Raw genomic sequence first — 13,790 nt, forward strand, 5'->3', positions numbered from 1 at the left:
GGGAGCGAGGGCCAGATGGGGTGCTTTGGTCATAGGAGAGGCAGAGGGATATTTAAGGAAGTAAAAGTAACAAATTTAAGAACTAATACACTGAAACACCTTATTAGAAAAGGTCACACAGCTGCTCCTGGCAATCCCCACAGCAGGGTACCTGGCTAAAGCAAAGCACACTCTACTTAGTCACCTACTCCAAGGGTGAGTTCTGTGAGGCCAGCAGTGAACCCACAGACACCTGAAGCACTCAGATCCCACAGAGGGGGGCAAAGTTAAACCCACAGCTCCAGCACGCATGGAGTGCACCATTGAGTTACCTGGGAAGGCCTGTTAGGAAATTCACAGCAAGGTAAAAAACATTTTGACATAGCTTTCTTCTTGCTCTGCTTTGCCAGAACCACATAGCGCAATGCAACTGAGAAGCAAAATGCAGTCTTACAATAAGGCATTAGCTTGTTTGCTTACTTGCTTACTTACTTACTTTTAAGCCCACCTTGAGAAACCAGACATCTTCACATTCCCCACAGGTTCAACCTGCTCCTTTTAAGCCCTCCTTCCCAGCCAGGTGGTTACAGCAGGTGCAACAAGGTGAGCACAACAACATCCACCTTAACGTCGTCCCTGAAATGCACTGGCCCTTACCTGGCCAACAGGAGCTTTCTGCATGCTTAGGACATTTCACTCCCTTAGGACAAGAGTGGTAAAAAAAATCACCTCCAAACCTCCTTTAGTGGAAAATAAAGCCACCTGCTGGTCAGGACTGCCCTGCTCCCAGCTGCACTTTCGAAGCTACAAGGAGAAGGCACCAAGTGGTTACATCTTTTCAGTAGACAGCTCTTGGCTGCTCGTTATTGGAGGCACAACCAACTTCTAAGACACTCCAAAGTGACAAGGCAACCTCCTTCTGCCAAGAGAAGAGCTGTATCACAGAGCTGGAGGAGACTGCTGGTCACTTTGCTTTTGCCAGGTTTATTTTTCTGTCATTAGCTGTGGGGCAGGGAAGATGACACAATCCATGGCCAACATAAAGAGGTTTTCACTTCCAATCCTCTGCTAAGACCTGTTTTCCCATGCTACAATGAGCTTTTCCTGAGGAACTGACTTTGATAACACTCCCTTACAAGGGCATTTCCCCCTGTGTGATGACACTGTCCCTGTGCTGGGCTGCAAATGTAAAGGCCCTAATCACCCTGACCAGCCTCACCTGGCACTTCCACTCACACGACCCCACCCTTTGGCTCTATTTAAACTCAGCCCAGGGCACTTAGCCTGGGCAGTATTGCTGAATCTGGCCTTTGGAATTATTTCCCACCTAAACTTTGACTCTGTTCTATCACTATGAGCTTGCCTGATGATCTGGGTCGTTGGTGATGCTGATTGCTGTCCCACAGCCTGCCTGGTTCAGGTGTTGGAGTGACTGGTGAGACCCCTGCTCTGCAAGTTCTAGGATCTCCTGGGCTCTTAGTTTCTTGTCCCTCTGAAGAGCAGCAGCTTTTGCTATGGATGGACAAGTGAGGGACTTGTCCATCACTACTCAGCCCCTGCTGTTCTCCACATGGTTAAACCTGGTGCCCTCCACCCTTAGATTGTCTGTGGATGAAGACCCTGAGGCTCTACCATGGCTATGGGCTGTGCACAAGGGATGGGACAGGTAGGATGGCTATAGATCACCTAGAAACACTGAGATATTTCTGGTTTGCTCACTTCACAACTGCATTTTAATTGATTATCCTGAAATTTATTCTTACACATGAAGATGGCAAAGCAAGGAGGCTCTCTGTGGAGAGGAGAAAGATATGTGCAATTAAATGACTAACAATAAAAGACTTTTTGAGTTTGAGCAGGTATACAACAGGTATAAGGGCTAGGGATGGATTATCAAGTCTTGGGAAGAGAATTTAGTGCACTTTTCATGTTAATGCTGATTAGACATACATTTGTTTCTTCATCTGTAGACTCATTGAGGGGTTACTATTAATTTGCAGCCATAAAACAAGTTAGCTAACTTTTTTTTTCACTGTCCAGTATGCTTTCCACTCTTTTTTGTTCTTTGTGTGGGAGCTAATCTCTTGTTTATTAGAACACCTGTAATCACTGTAAATTCTTTAAGCAGCCCATATGCAGGGGCTGGTGTGGATTTTACTTTCTACTTATTAGCAGTAATGCTTCTTTTTTAGTATCATCATTCTGAGACAATGTACCACGTGAGACTCCCCAGTCATACACGTGACTGTCCAGGCAATGAAGTGTTAGTGTCACCAGGAGTTGCTCCTTTCCCTAACTCCACTGGTATCCAAGGCTGGCTCCCACTTAGAACCCTGCAGGTGTTGCCCTCTATCCCCCATGCAGAGCCAGTTGTTCTAGAGGGGTGTAATCACACTAATGGCAAAAACTGATGTGCTGAAAAGCCACAATTCATTGTGCTGTTCATCCCAGCATCTCTTGTTTTTGGGAAGGGCTCTTCACAGCAGTTATTCCTGCTTCTTCACTCAGTGGGAATATACTGGTGTGATTCAGTCCTCTCTGCAGTCTGCCCTCCTGCAGTGGGTGGCCTCTGAACTTTGGAGTAGGCAAACATCCTTGCGATCTCCTTTCCCTCCACCATAGGCATATTCACATGGAAAACAGCCCCTGAAAAACAACCATTTCAACTTTATTAAACAGCATTTTCCCCTTTCATTGACTCCTCTGGCTGTACAATTGCTTCTGAGGCTCAGGAGCTCAAGGAAGTTTCTCTGCTTCAAAAGCACATTTTCATTCCTGCGAGGCTCAGCCTGTGAGGTATGACTTACTAGACAGTTTTGTTGGTGGATGTATTTAATTAGGGAAATTCTGGGACTGTATGTATGAAGGAGATAATCTTGGGGCTCCATGTATGCATAAAATGGGAAGAAACATTATCATATAATTTCTTCACCTGTATGGCTGGAGCCTGGGCAGGCGAATGACCTTCTTCGCTCAAATGCAATGTGACCTGCAGGGTAGGCCTTTGGCAGGAGAGATGGGAGGATGATGCAATCAAGAGGCTGGGCAATTATTTTTGGAAACTTACTGTTTACAGATCAGAATAGGAGTTAAGGTGACAACACACCTGTTGGAAGAGCTTTGGAAACTGTGCTGTGCTCCCTTTCAGGCGCTACCAAATGGTTATGAAACATCAAATGGTTCTTTTACAGCGCAGGGACTGGGAATGTGTGCAGTACATGGGGAAACAAGACCCAGATCCTTTCCTTTCTCCAGCTTCTGGTAGAGGAAACAGCCTCTGGGATTCCCCTCATCACCCAGTGTGATGGCCCAGATGTGGACATGTCCAAATGAGCCGTTTCTGACTTGCAGTTGTACTGTGCTGCTTCCTTGACCCCTCTACCCACTCTGTGGGCCTGGTGAGAACAAAAGTGGGGAGTAAATGAAACCATACAGTTAATACTACTGTCTGCATCCTGCTCTAGACCACACAAAGCATGGTTTTGGAAAAGATTAATTTGCTGAAGTTAATTGGCACTAGGAGGGGGAAGGTATTAGTAACAGTTTTATTTCCAAGCAGCCAAAATAGCTATACAAAAAAAAAAAAAGGCAAATTAATCAGCAAAGTGTCCTCGCTGCAGCCAAGCTGCACACACCCATGGTGGGGGGTTGTTACAGGCAGCTGAGCCTGGAAACACTGCATAGCAACCGGAATTACGTGAAGTATTAGGGGAAAATTAAAGAAAAACCACAGTAGATGAGACAGAAGAAGCCAAAGAATCACGGGAACTGTAGATGCAGAGGGTTAGAAATCAGTCAAGTGATAGGAGTGAAGTTCACCCTGGCAAGTTTGTGTATAACTGCCAACAGCTTGCACTGCCCTGCTGTGCTTTGACACAGAGTCACAAATGGACAGGATGAGGGGCAGAGGCTGCAGCAGGAGGTGACAGCCCTGATCCCTCCTTTGCACAGCCACTTTCTCCACAGGAGTGGAAAGCAGTGGGCAGAGCAGGTTTTTCCACTGACAGAGACTCCTGGAAGACCAGCAGGCAGAGGTTTCAGCACATGAGTGCCATGCTTTTGGGAGGCTGGGAGATGAGCTGGAGGCAGGGACTCTGGCTCTTGGGATGCCTCACTGTTATCAGATCTGTGCGCCTCTCAGGGCTTTGCAGAATTTAGAGCTCTTTAGCTGTTTCAGACTGGAGATGTATTCCACAGCACACAAAGCTTGTTTTTCTTAGTCATCTTTCATTTTCTTAGTCATTTTCATCTAGTCCACACCCTGAATTTAAAATCGCTTGTGTATGGTCTGGGTGCAGGGCTGAGCAGGAATGGATTGCTGCCAGCTGGTGCCTGCATGGGAAGGAGACTGAATTCCCAAGAGATATCTGGGATACAAGTCCCAGCAATTGCTCCCAGCAATTCCCCAGCATCAAGTGATCAAAGATGGGATGAGAGGCATGGAGCAGAACCATCAGACATGGATGTTGTGACTGTGGCTGAAGCACAGGATGATGTCTAAGAGTCCTTGCAGAAAAAGAGAGCTTAGGGATGATGCTGCTGCATCTGACACTTACAAGGGGGAGGAGGGGAGCTACAGCCATCCCTCCAGCAAACCCTCCTCAGCCAGCTGTGAATCCCTCCTGGGGATTATTCCTAACTGAGCAAATTGCCACCATCAGATACTGTTTTCTTAGGAAGGAAGATATAAGCTCTGGAGTGTAATAATAGTGTCTGTAGGGTGACACATTGTCCTATATGCACAGGGTAAAGGGTACAACTCCACTGGCTACAAAATCCATTAATAAATTAATACAAGATCCATTAATAAAATTTCCATAAGTAGGACTAAGAGAGAAAAACAGCATTAGGAATAGGAGCAAAAACTCCTCTTTAAAAGTGTGAGCAGTCTCTGCAGCCACTCCAGCAAGACAAAAGGTTTTGTGAACCTGCCTGCAAGAAAGCTACTTTCTTCCTTCTCTTCTCCCATTTTTCAGGCTCTTGGGAGAGTGACACTGATCAAGTCCAGGCAAGGAGGGAACTCATTCAGAAGAGCTGGTGCTGTGAGACCTCAGCACTCCCTTTTCAGCTGCTTGCTCTTTGTGAAAGGGAGTTGCATGGTTAGATGTGGAGATGCTGCTTTAAAGCAAACATGGAACATTCACCATCTGGGTGCTGGGGAACTGCAGCCTGCTTGTAAAACTTTCCACAGCAGGCAATGTTGTTCCCTGCAGCTCTCCCTTGGGGATCCATCTTCCAGGAGATTCTCTCATTGCTCGTGGCAGTTTTCTGTAGCCCAGGAGAACACAACACTAAGTTAACAGTGAGTAGCAGGAGATTGTGTATCCTGAGGAGCTCATCTGGCAGGAAGTGTGGCCTGACATACCTGTCTGCTACAGAACAGGCTGGGAACGATCCCAGCCAGCCTGATGGGAGAGGCTGGGATGAAAATGACTCAAAATGTCTATGGTGAAATCTCACCTTTATTATCTTAGTCACTAACATCCCACATATTTTGAGGAGACCAACATTTTACTCCCACAATGCAAAGACAAAGGAAAATAAATCTTGATACTCTCAGGCACAGTGCAAAATTCTGATTTATGGAAAATAGCATCCTAGACTACAAGAGTGGCTAAACATGCCTCTCCCTTCCTGGCTCAAAGCTTTGTATCCATAATTGCTAAAAACCTCCTGTGAGTTCTGCTGTCCAAACAGCCTGTAAAAGCCATAAACATCTCTCATTGTGTCCTCCTATCTTTTTAACATCTCTTTGGGCTAAAGCATTGTTTTGCTCCCAGACCACATCGAAGACTGCTGCCCAGGCACTGCATTAAAGGTAATGTGGTATTATGATAAGCATACAAATGTTACATCTAACACAGACTGTGAAATAAGGTAATACAGGGAAAATATCTGTCAGTCCTATCCAGCTGTACTGGTGATTTGGTGTGTCCAATAACTCAAAAGGATCTTTTTTCTCTGGGGAAGACTTGAAGAAAAATTATTCAAGATAAAAACTCTCTCTCTCAAAAAAAAAATTAATTCTTCTCAGTGGGTAACACCAAAATTATCCTTGCAGAGTGTCCCTGTTTCAGAATTAGTTGCTCTTTATCATAATTTAACAATCGTATTGCAGCAGGTAGATACAGACACCTAAGAAATGGTAATTAGACCTGGAGTACCAGACCTAAAAGCACCACCTTTTAGAGGATATTGTTTGCCATGTTTGAGGTTTGCCATGCAAGTGCAATGTCCAGTATTGTTGTGATTCAAGTGTACTGTCTGTGACTTATATACACTTCTATGTAAATGATCACTACTAAAATTGATATTTCATAGTTTGTTGTTCCTTTGTGTCCAGAAGTGGTAAAAATGTGTCTTTCTCAGAAACCTCTTCCATTACAGAGCGAGGGCTTTATGTGTTACAGAGAACATGCTGGGCATTCAGCTGGAATGGTAATTCAGAGCTTGGCATCACCCTTTTATTGTCACTTGCAGCCATTACTGCACATCTGAGCTGCCCCTCACCCCAGCTCCAGAAGCAGAGAGGGCATTCAGATATTTTTCTGGTTATCATTTATCAGTGCTGGTTTTAGAATAAGAATAAGGCTCTAGCACTTATCTGCATCCCGAAAGGAATAGACTGCTCTATAAAATAGCCTGCACTCCTGTAAGTACAACTAAATGTTCACAAACAAAGCTCCCTGGAGAGCAAAGCCCATGAGTATGTCTCTGCAGTTGCTAACACAGTATTCTATGCCCTGGGAGACAGTGGGATTTTTCTCCTTTGTGGGTTGGCACCCAATTTAATTCCTAACAATCCAGTGCTTTCCCCTTTCCCCCTTCTGCTCTATCGCCAGGTGCTTCTGATTTATTTGTGCAAAGAAATTTATGAGGCTTCATTCTTGCTATATTCCTTCCCCACTGAGTAGGGCTATGAAACAGCTAGAAAGAACAGAACACACTGTCACCTATGTGAGGGTACAAGTGGAAGAGGGAGGGGAAGAGCACTCAAGCTGGTGCTGCTGTCTTGACGTAGCACTGTGAGTTCAGCAGCAGAACCAGCACTTTATTAAGTCACCCATGATGATGGGGATCTGGGTCTGTGCCATTAATGTTGTGCCCCAAGGACCACTGGAGTTCCAAGGTACATGGGCTTGGAGGTGCTCAGTGTTTCAGGAAGCTTCCCTCAAACATCGCTGTCCCAGAGAGTTTCTGGGGCTGCAGAGGCTGTTTGGGGTCAGGGCAGCACAAAGAAAGGTGTTCCCAGAGGAAGTCATTCCTTCTGGGTGAAAGACCTGAACTGTTTCATGGGAGAGGGAAACTTAGGGCAAGAGTTCTAGGTAAATCCCATCACAAACTCCCTCAGCTTTACATTACCTCATTTCAGCTGGGGATTTTTTCCCATGTTGAAGCTGTTGAATGCTTTATGCTGCTAGGGCAGCTTCAGAGCTTCTTCCTAGGTGTGTCTGAATATAACTGAGAGCCAAGTGGTCCATGATCAGACTTTACAGCACTCCAGGTCCCAGTGTTTGGGCAGCAACTGTAGTGGGGCCATGGACATGTGGCTGCTGGGAGCGTCCAGAGCTGTAACCACCACCATGGTCAAACTAAAGATTAGGATTGCCAAATACCAGAGCAGCTAAGTATGATAAACACTACACAGTTGTTACTAAGACCATTGATGGAATCCCTCAGTGATAAAACTCATGAATACAAAATTAACCATTATAGCCCACCTTCACCAATTTGCTTGTTGTTTCCTCACGCCTAACAATTGTCACATACAGACACTTGACCCAATTAACTCCTGTAGGGAGAAGTCATGAACAGAACAGATATATAACCTGCACTTAAGGCCTCTTAAAAAAACCAACAACAACAACAAAAAAAACCCAAAAAAACCCCTCAAAACAAGGCCCTCCTTCCTTTTTAAAAGTATAGTTGTCTGTTGTCTTAAAATTGTACTTTCTCCTGGTTTTGTTTAGTCTTTGTTTTTTAAAGCTGCTGTTGTTACGAGTAATCCCTAAGATCCTTGTTGCTGGAAAACATTAAGAAGAATTTGTTTGTATTCCCAGTGTGTGTCTTGCAGGCATTTCACAGCATGCTGTGCATAATCTTTTCTTGCTTCCTCCTGTATGGAGAGGTTTTTTTGCTGGTTGAGTGGCTGTTTCCTATAGTAACAAAACAGATAAAGAAGGAAAACCCTTGTTAAACCACAAAAACTAGCAAGGGATTTTGTGTAGTGCCTGAAATTAACTTTTAACTCACTCCCAGTTAGAGAAATGAGGTTAGTCAGGAAACCATGTTTCGTTGCCATGATGCCACTTTCTGTGTGCTTACTGTCCCCTGCTTTTCTCATGTTTTCTCTGGTATATTCTCCGTGCATGCTTTATCTGTGCACTTCCACTGTCCCAAAGGCTCTTTCCCAGTTGCTGGACCATGGCTGCATCCCCCTGGGTAATACATAGCCCTGAGTACCACAGAACACATCAGTTATCCCACTTTTCAGTGACTTGGGAGGGAGGAGAGGTATGAAAACCTGCTTGAAGCTGCTAAGTGTGTGTGAGAAGCTGAGCATAAAGCTCTGAGCAAGACTGTGCAGTACCAGTAGTGCTGCTGCAGGATTTGGGTGCCGTGCTGCTGGAAAGCCAGAGGTGTATGTCAGTGTATGAACCTCTACTTCATGCAACACTGATCACTTCATATTATTTAACTTTTTTGTTGACTTTCAGCCTGCAAACGCAGATGTGCTGTCACTCAGATGCTCAGTTAGGCAGAATTATGTGCTCTTGGCATCGCACTGAATGTCTGAACGCAGGGTTTTGGCAACAGCCTGTTTGGAAAAAAGCTGTTTGCCTGCTCATGTTCTCATTAGTATCTGAGCTGATGAACTACATTCTTCTGCATTTCTATGTTCCCAGATATAGATCTGGCTTCTCTCTTTACTCTGGGCTAAACGCTCAGCCAAACCGTTGCTCAGGGGGAGCTGGCTGGTGAGCCTGTGTCTGCACTGCTGAATCCATGCAAACCCTTGGAGAGTCTGGGGAGCAGTCTGCCTGATGGCAAGTCCTGCAGACCCTGTGAGCATCCAGAAGAATTTAGTGTAGTTGGCCATGGTACAGTCCTTGATGCTTTCAAGAGTGAATTGCTCCTACAGATCTACAGTAGCAGAACAATACACAGTGGTATCTCAGCCACTGCCAAAATGCAGGTCTCTCCCTGGCCTGTCCTCACAAATACCTTAGCTGGTTTTAGTTTGTGTTGCTGTGTTAGCTCCAGCCCAGAGAAAAACCTGCCCCAGAAGCATTGCTATCACTCTTTCATCACTCTTCACTCTCCCCACAAATAACCAGCCTTGAACTCCTTTTGCAGTGTCATCAGCCTCCTGCCACTGTCCCTCACTCTATCTTTTTATCTCTGAGAAAAACTTCTCTTTGAGCTTTGCCTGGCCTTTTCTGATGGAAGGAAACCCCAAAAGCTCTCTCCACACACAAGAGCAGGCGTAACTCCCAGAACAGGTGGCAACTACTTTCCCTGGATATCCGTTCACCTCCGCTGCCCTCTGTGCATTTATTTCCTCTTTATGCTCCATTCATGAGGGGGCCTCCCTGCCTTTCTCACTGTCACTCAGAAATAGCAAAGGAGCACAGGTAGAATTCGATTGAATGAGCACATTTTTATTGCACTTTCACATTTGATGTCTCTCCCCAGTGGCTGGGTGGTTTTGCTCTGTGTGTGTGAGCACACAGATGGCTCTTTCTAAGCACCTCATCCCCAATGATTGCTTAATAATTTTTGCTTTGGGCTATTTTGATCCTTTTCCCCTCCTCCCAAGAGGAAGCTGGTCGGGTGTGATGATGCCGGTGTGCCACCTAGTGATTGGACTATTCCCTTGTCACACATTATTTATTGTGGCCACTGAGTGCACACATTGTGGCCCCTGGACCACAGGTAACCTGTGGCAATGGCTGCAGCCCCTTCAGTCTGATCAGTATGTCCAGGCAAAGAGGATCCCACTGCACTGCTTTCCCTCGCTTACTCCCACTTTCTATCTCTTTTCTCCCATCTTTCTGCTGAAGTATCTGCCTCCTCTCTGATGTGGGCAAGCAATGGGAGCAGACCATTTGTGATGTGCTGACTGCCAGCTCACAGGTCACCCATGGCCACAATCTAATCCATTAGGTAATATTTTTGCACAGCATGGGAAAATATAGCATTATATACATGGCAAACAAATGCCGTGGGGGAGTTTAGACAGTGTTTAAAGCCCCTTAGGTATGAGGGATAACATTGCAAATATTATCTGCCACGGTACTGCTTCACACCTCATAAAACCACTTCTCAGCTATTCGGGCAGATGTAGGCTGGAAGAGCAATCAACAGTACTAAGGCTGGAGCCGAGGCATTCCCAGCAGGAATTTGTGCCTGCTGCTCACTCCCCAGATTCCCAGAGGAATGTAGGAGATTGGCAGGGTGTAAAGGAGGAATGTACTCCACAGAAAAGTGCACCACAGCTGAACTGGTGCACAGGCAGGCTGACCTCCTCTGCTCTCCTGGAGCACATCCTAAGTTCCAGGCGCAGCTCCCCAGACGTCTGACCTCCCGCCTGGTTCTACAGTCCCCCGGGGCACGGGCGGTGCAAAGAAACGCCCTTTAGTTTACAAGCACCTGAGCAGGGCAGATTCAGACCCTCCCGAAGGTTCAGGTCCCAGCATTGCACCATTCCCTGGGTGCTGCCGGGAAATCCAGCTGCGTGCTGTGTGTAGCTGCAGCAGCAGTGTAGTGCACACGAGCGCTGGGAAGGGACTGAGCTCTGTTACTGGACTCACTCCTCACCTGCTATGAGTCATGCAGCAAAATTATGCTGCAGAGCTTGGTACTGCTCAATCAGTAACCACTGTCACAGCTGCCCTTCAGCAGAAACTTAATTGCAAGGAGAAACATGTTGACGAGCAAATTGACTCCTACAAGCAGATGGGGCAACTAATAAAAGGTGAAGTGTAGGAAGTGAATAAACTATCAGTGTAGATCTGTGTTGGAGGTCAAGGTGAACAATTAACTCTCCTGAAGGATCCTAAAGGATCCCTCCTCTCCTCGTAGGGCAGCCATGATGAGGAGTCTCTGAGTGTTGGGAGCTTCCTGATCACAAACTTTTTCTCATTTTCAGAGCAATTGTCCGTGCAGGCAGGAAGGTGAAGCTGCTGCCTGAAACTTGGACTGGGGCTCTCTGTCAGCAGCTGTGAGAGATGAAGCATCCCAGCTACATGCTTCCACTCCCAGCTATACTCAAGACACCTCCTGTAAACACAACTTGTGTCTTCCTGGCTTCTCTTTCCAGTGCTGTTCCTCCTCTGATCCCACAACTAATTGTACTTAAGTCTAGAAGCTGATTAGAGCTCGGTGAAGTGGGTTTATCCTCTTCTTGTAAACCACAGTACTGCAAGGTGATCTGGGATATGACCACAGTGGGGAGAAGTGGTTCTTTGCTCAAGGAAGCTCAAGCTTTGATTCAGCCTTAAGTCACTAGAAGTTGACCATCCTATGGAATATGTTGTTCTTCTGGCTGGACAGCCCATGTGGGTGAACATGCAGAGACAACTTTCCCCTCCTTGCACACTACAGGCCTCTCTCCCACCTCCCAGGGCAAGAGGTGCTGGCCTCTGGTTTTTATTGCTCTGCAATCCACAGCCATATTTTGTATTTGTTTTGTTGGTTTTTGCTCTTCAATTGCACTATTAAAGCAAAGCTTTGCTGTGAGGGGGGGCCTTTACTCACTACCTCCAGTGCTGCAGGATTCTCACTGCTGCACTTGCTATGCTGGAGTTAATCAAGACTGACAGTCAAATGTTGTAAGTGTGGTAGAGGAATTTGTACCTGTCCAAACACTGCCTGGGGTAGGTGTTTATACAGTTGCAGTGTAAGAAAGTGGATTAATGTGGACACTGTGGGGCAGGAAGCATCTCAGAAGGGAATGGTGCTAATGAAGCTTTTCCTTGAGAGGGAGGACCCTGTTTCCCCTTATTTACTAATTTTTTACTCTTATTTGTTCTTTTAAGAGAAGAGCTTCTGGCAGTACCTGGGTAATTACTAGAGTACTGCAGCACAAGCTGGGATTTCATTGCTTTTAAAGAGAAGCCAAATTAAAGGAGAGCTCACACTGTCTTGTTCCTGCCAAGTGAGCTAGTAGAACTCTCACCTGCCCTGTAGGGAGCAAGGGTGTTAGACTGAATCCTTCCCAAATATCTCCTGAGCCCTGAAAATGCAGGAGCTGGAGGCCTGAGCACTTCAGGCAGCTTTCAGAGGAGGCTGTGGCAGAGCTGCAACCTGTGCTCTGTGTCAGCAACCTGCCAGGCTCTGGCAACGAGCAGCAAGCTCCAAGCCTCCTCACCTGCTCAGGTGAACCGCACTTTCTCGGAGAAGAAACCCTTCTCCAGTACATCATAGATGTGGCAGGAACTGGAAAGCTTAACTTTGCCCTCAGCTCTCTGAAGTTGGCGATGAGGAGTGGGAGTGCCGACCCCTGCAGCCTCCTCCTGAACAGCTCCGTGGCTGCCTCGAGGCTGCCCTGTGCCTTCCAAAGGGAGAAAAAGATGCAGCTGTGGATGTGATGCTCTTCCCTGGATAATAAAGCTGTAGGCAGGTCTGATACCTTTGATCCTCCATGAGGGCATGGGTGAGGAGTGTACTCCTCCAGGTCTTCCTCCCCCTCAGAAATGATAATCTTGCTGAGAGCGCATGGATCTTCTCCATGGGTAACTTAATATTCCAGGGAGAGGGGACATTGCAGAAAAACAGGTTATTACCACTGTAAAAGCACACAAGAGTTGGTATATTCCCACTGCAGAACTGACAGACACAGAGAAACAATCCCAGAGGAATGGAAGATTTTGCATGTGGAAGGCAAACGGGGACGGGGGCTGCGCAATGCCAGAGGGTTTCTCTAAACACAGACACTCACTCATCCCATGCATGTGCTCAGCTCCTCCTGGGGTGTCAGAGGGAAGGAATGGGGAGCGGATGAGCTCTCTGGAGCAGCTGGAGGAAGGGTGGGAATGTGGGAAGAGGAGTTTTTCTGAGAGACCCAGGGGAGCCTGAGACAAGCTCCAGTGCAGCCTCCTCTGCCTGTTGTTGGGCACGGCCCAGAGCAGAGGCGGAGGTGGGTGTTCGGTACCGCTGTGGGGCTTGGCTACAGCTGCCAAAACGGGCCCTCGTTTAACTGGCAAGAAACAGGACGATGTTCCTGTGTTGGAGTTAAGTGAGCACCTGAGCTGCCCTTCAAGGCGCCCTCTCACTGAAACACCCCGCTGTCTACCTGGAGGTGACCTTAAGCAGGTCAACACCACCGCGCTGTTCACTGAACAAATGCACAAAAGAACACAACATTCAGCCGTGAGGAGGGGAAGGCAGCACAGCCGCGGCCGGCAGCGGGCCCGCCGTGCCCCGCGGGGCCGGAGGGTGGATGGCCCCGCGCCCAGCGCCGCTATCGGGGCGGACACCCGGGTATCGCGAGCAGCAGCTGCTGCTCGGCGGCTGCTCGGTGCCAGCCTGGAAGGCGCAGAGCCCACACCCAGAAGAACGCCAGGAGAACACCGACTCGTCCGTCTGCAGCCGCCGGCTGGGCTGCGGAGGAGAAACAATGGCGGCGCCCGCCGCGAACTACATCTCCCAGCGCCCCCCGGGCCGCCACCACCCCCAGGCGCATGTGCCCAGCGCGAACTCCGTTTCCCGGCAGGCCGGCCGAGCGCGCGGCCCGCCCCGCCCCGCCCCCTCCTCGCGCGCGCGGTGACGCAGCGCGGTGACGCGCAAAGTGTGCGCCCGGCACAGCG

This window comes from Corapipo altera, unplaced genomic scaffold, assembly GCF_003945725.1.
Source record: "Corapipo altera isolate COAL_440 unplaced genomic scaffold, ASM394572v1 55, whole genome shotgun sequence".
Taxonomy (NCBI): Eukaryota; Metazoa; Chordata; class Aves; order Passeriformes; family Pipridae; genus Corapipo; species Corapipo altera.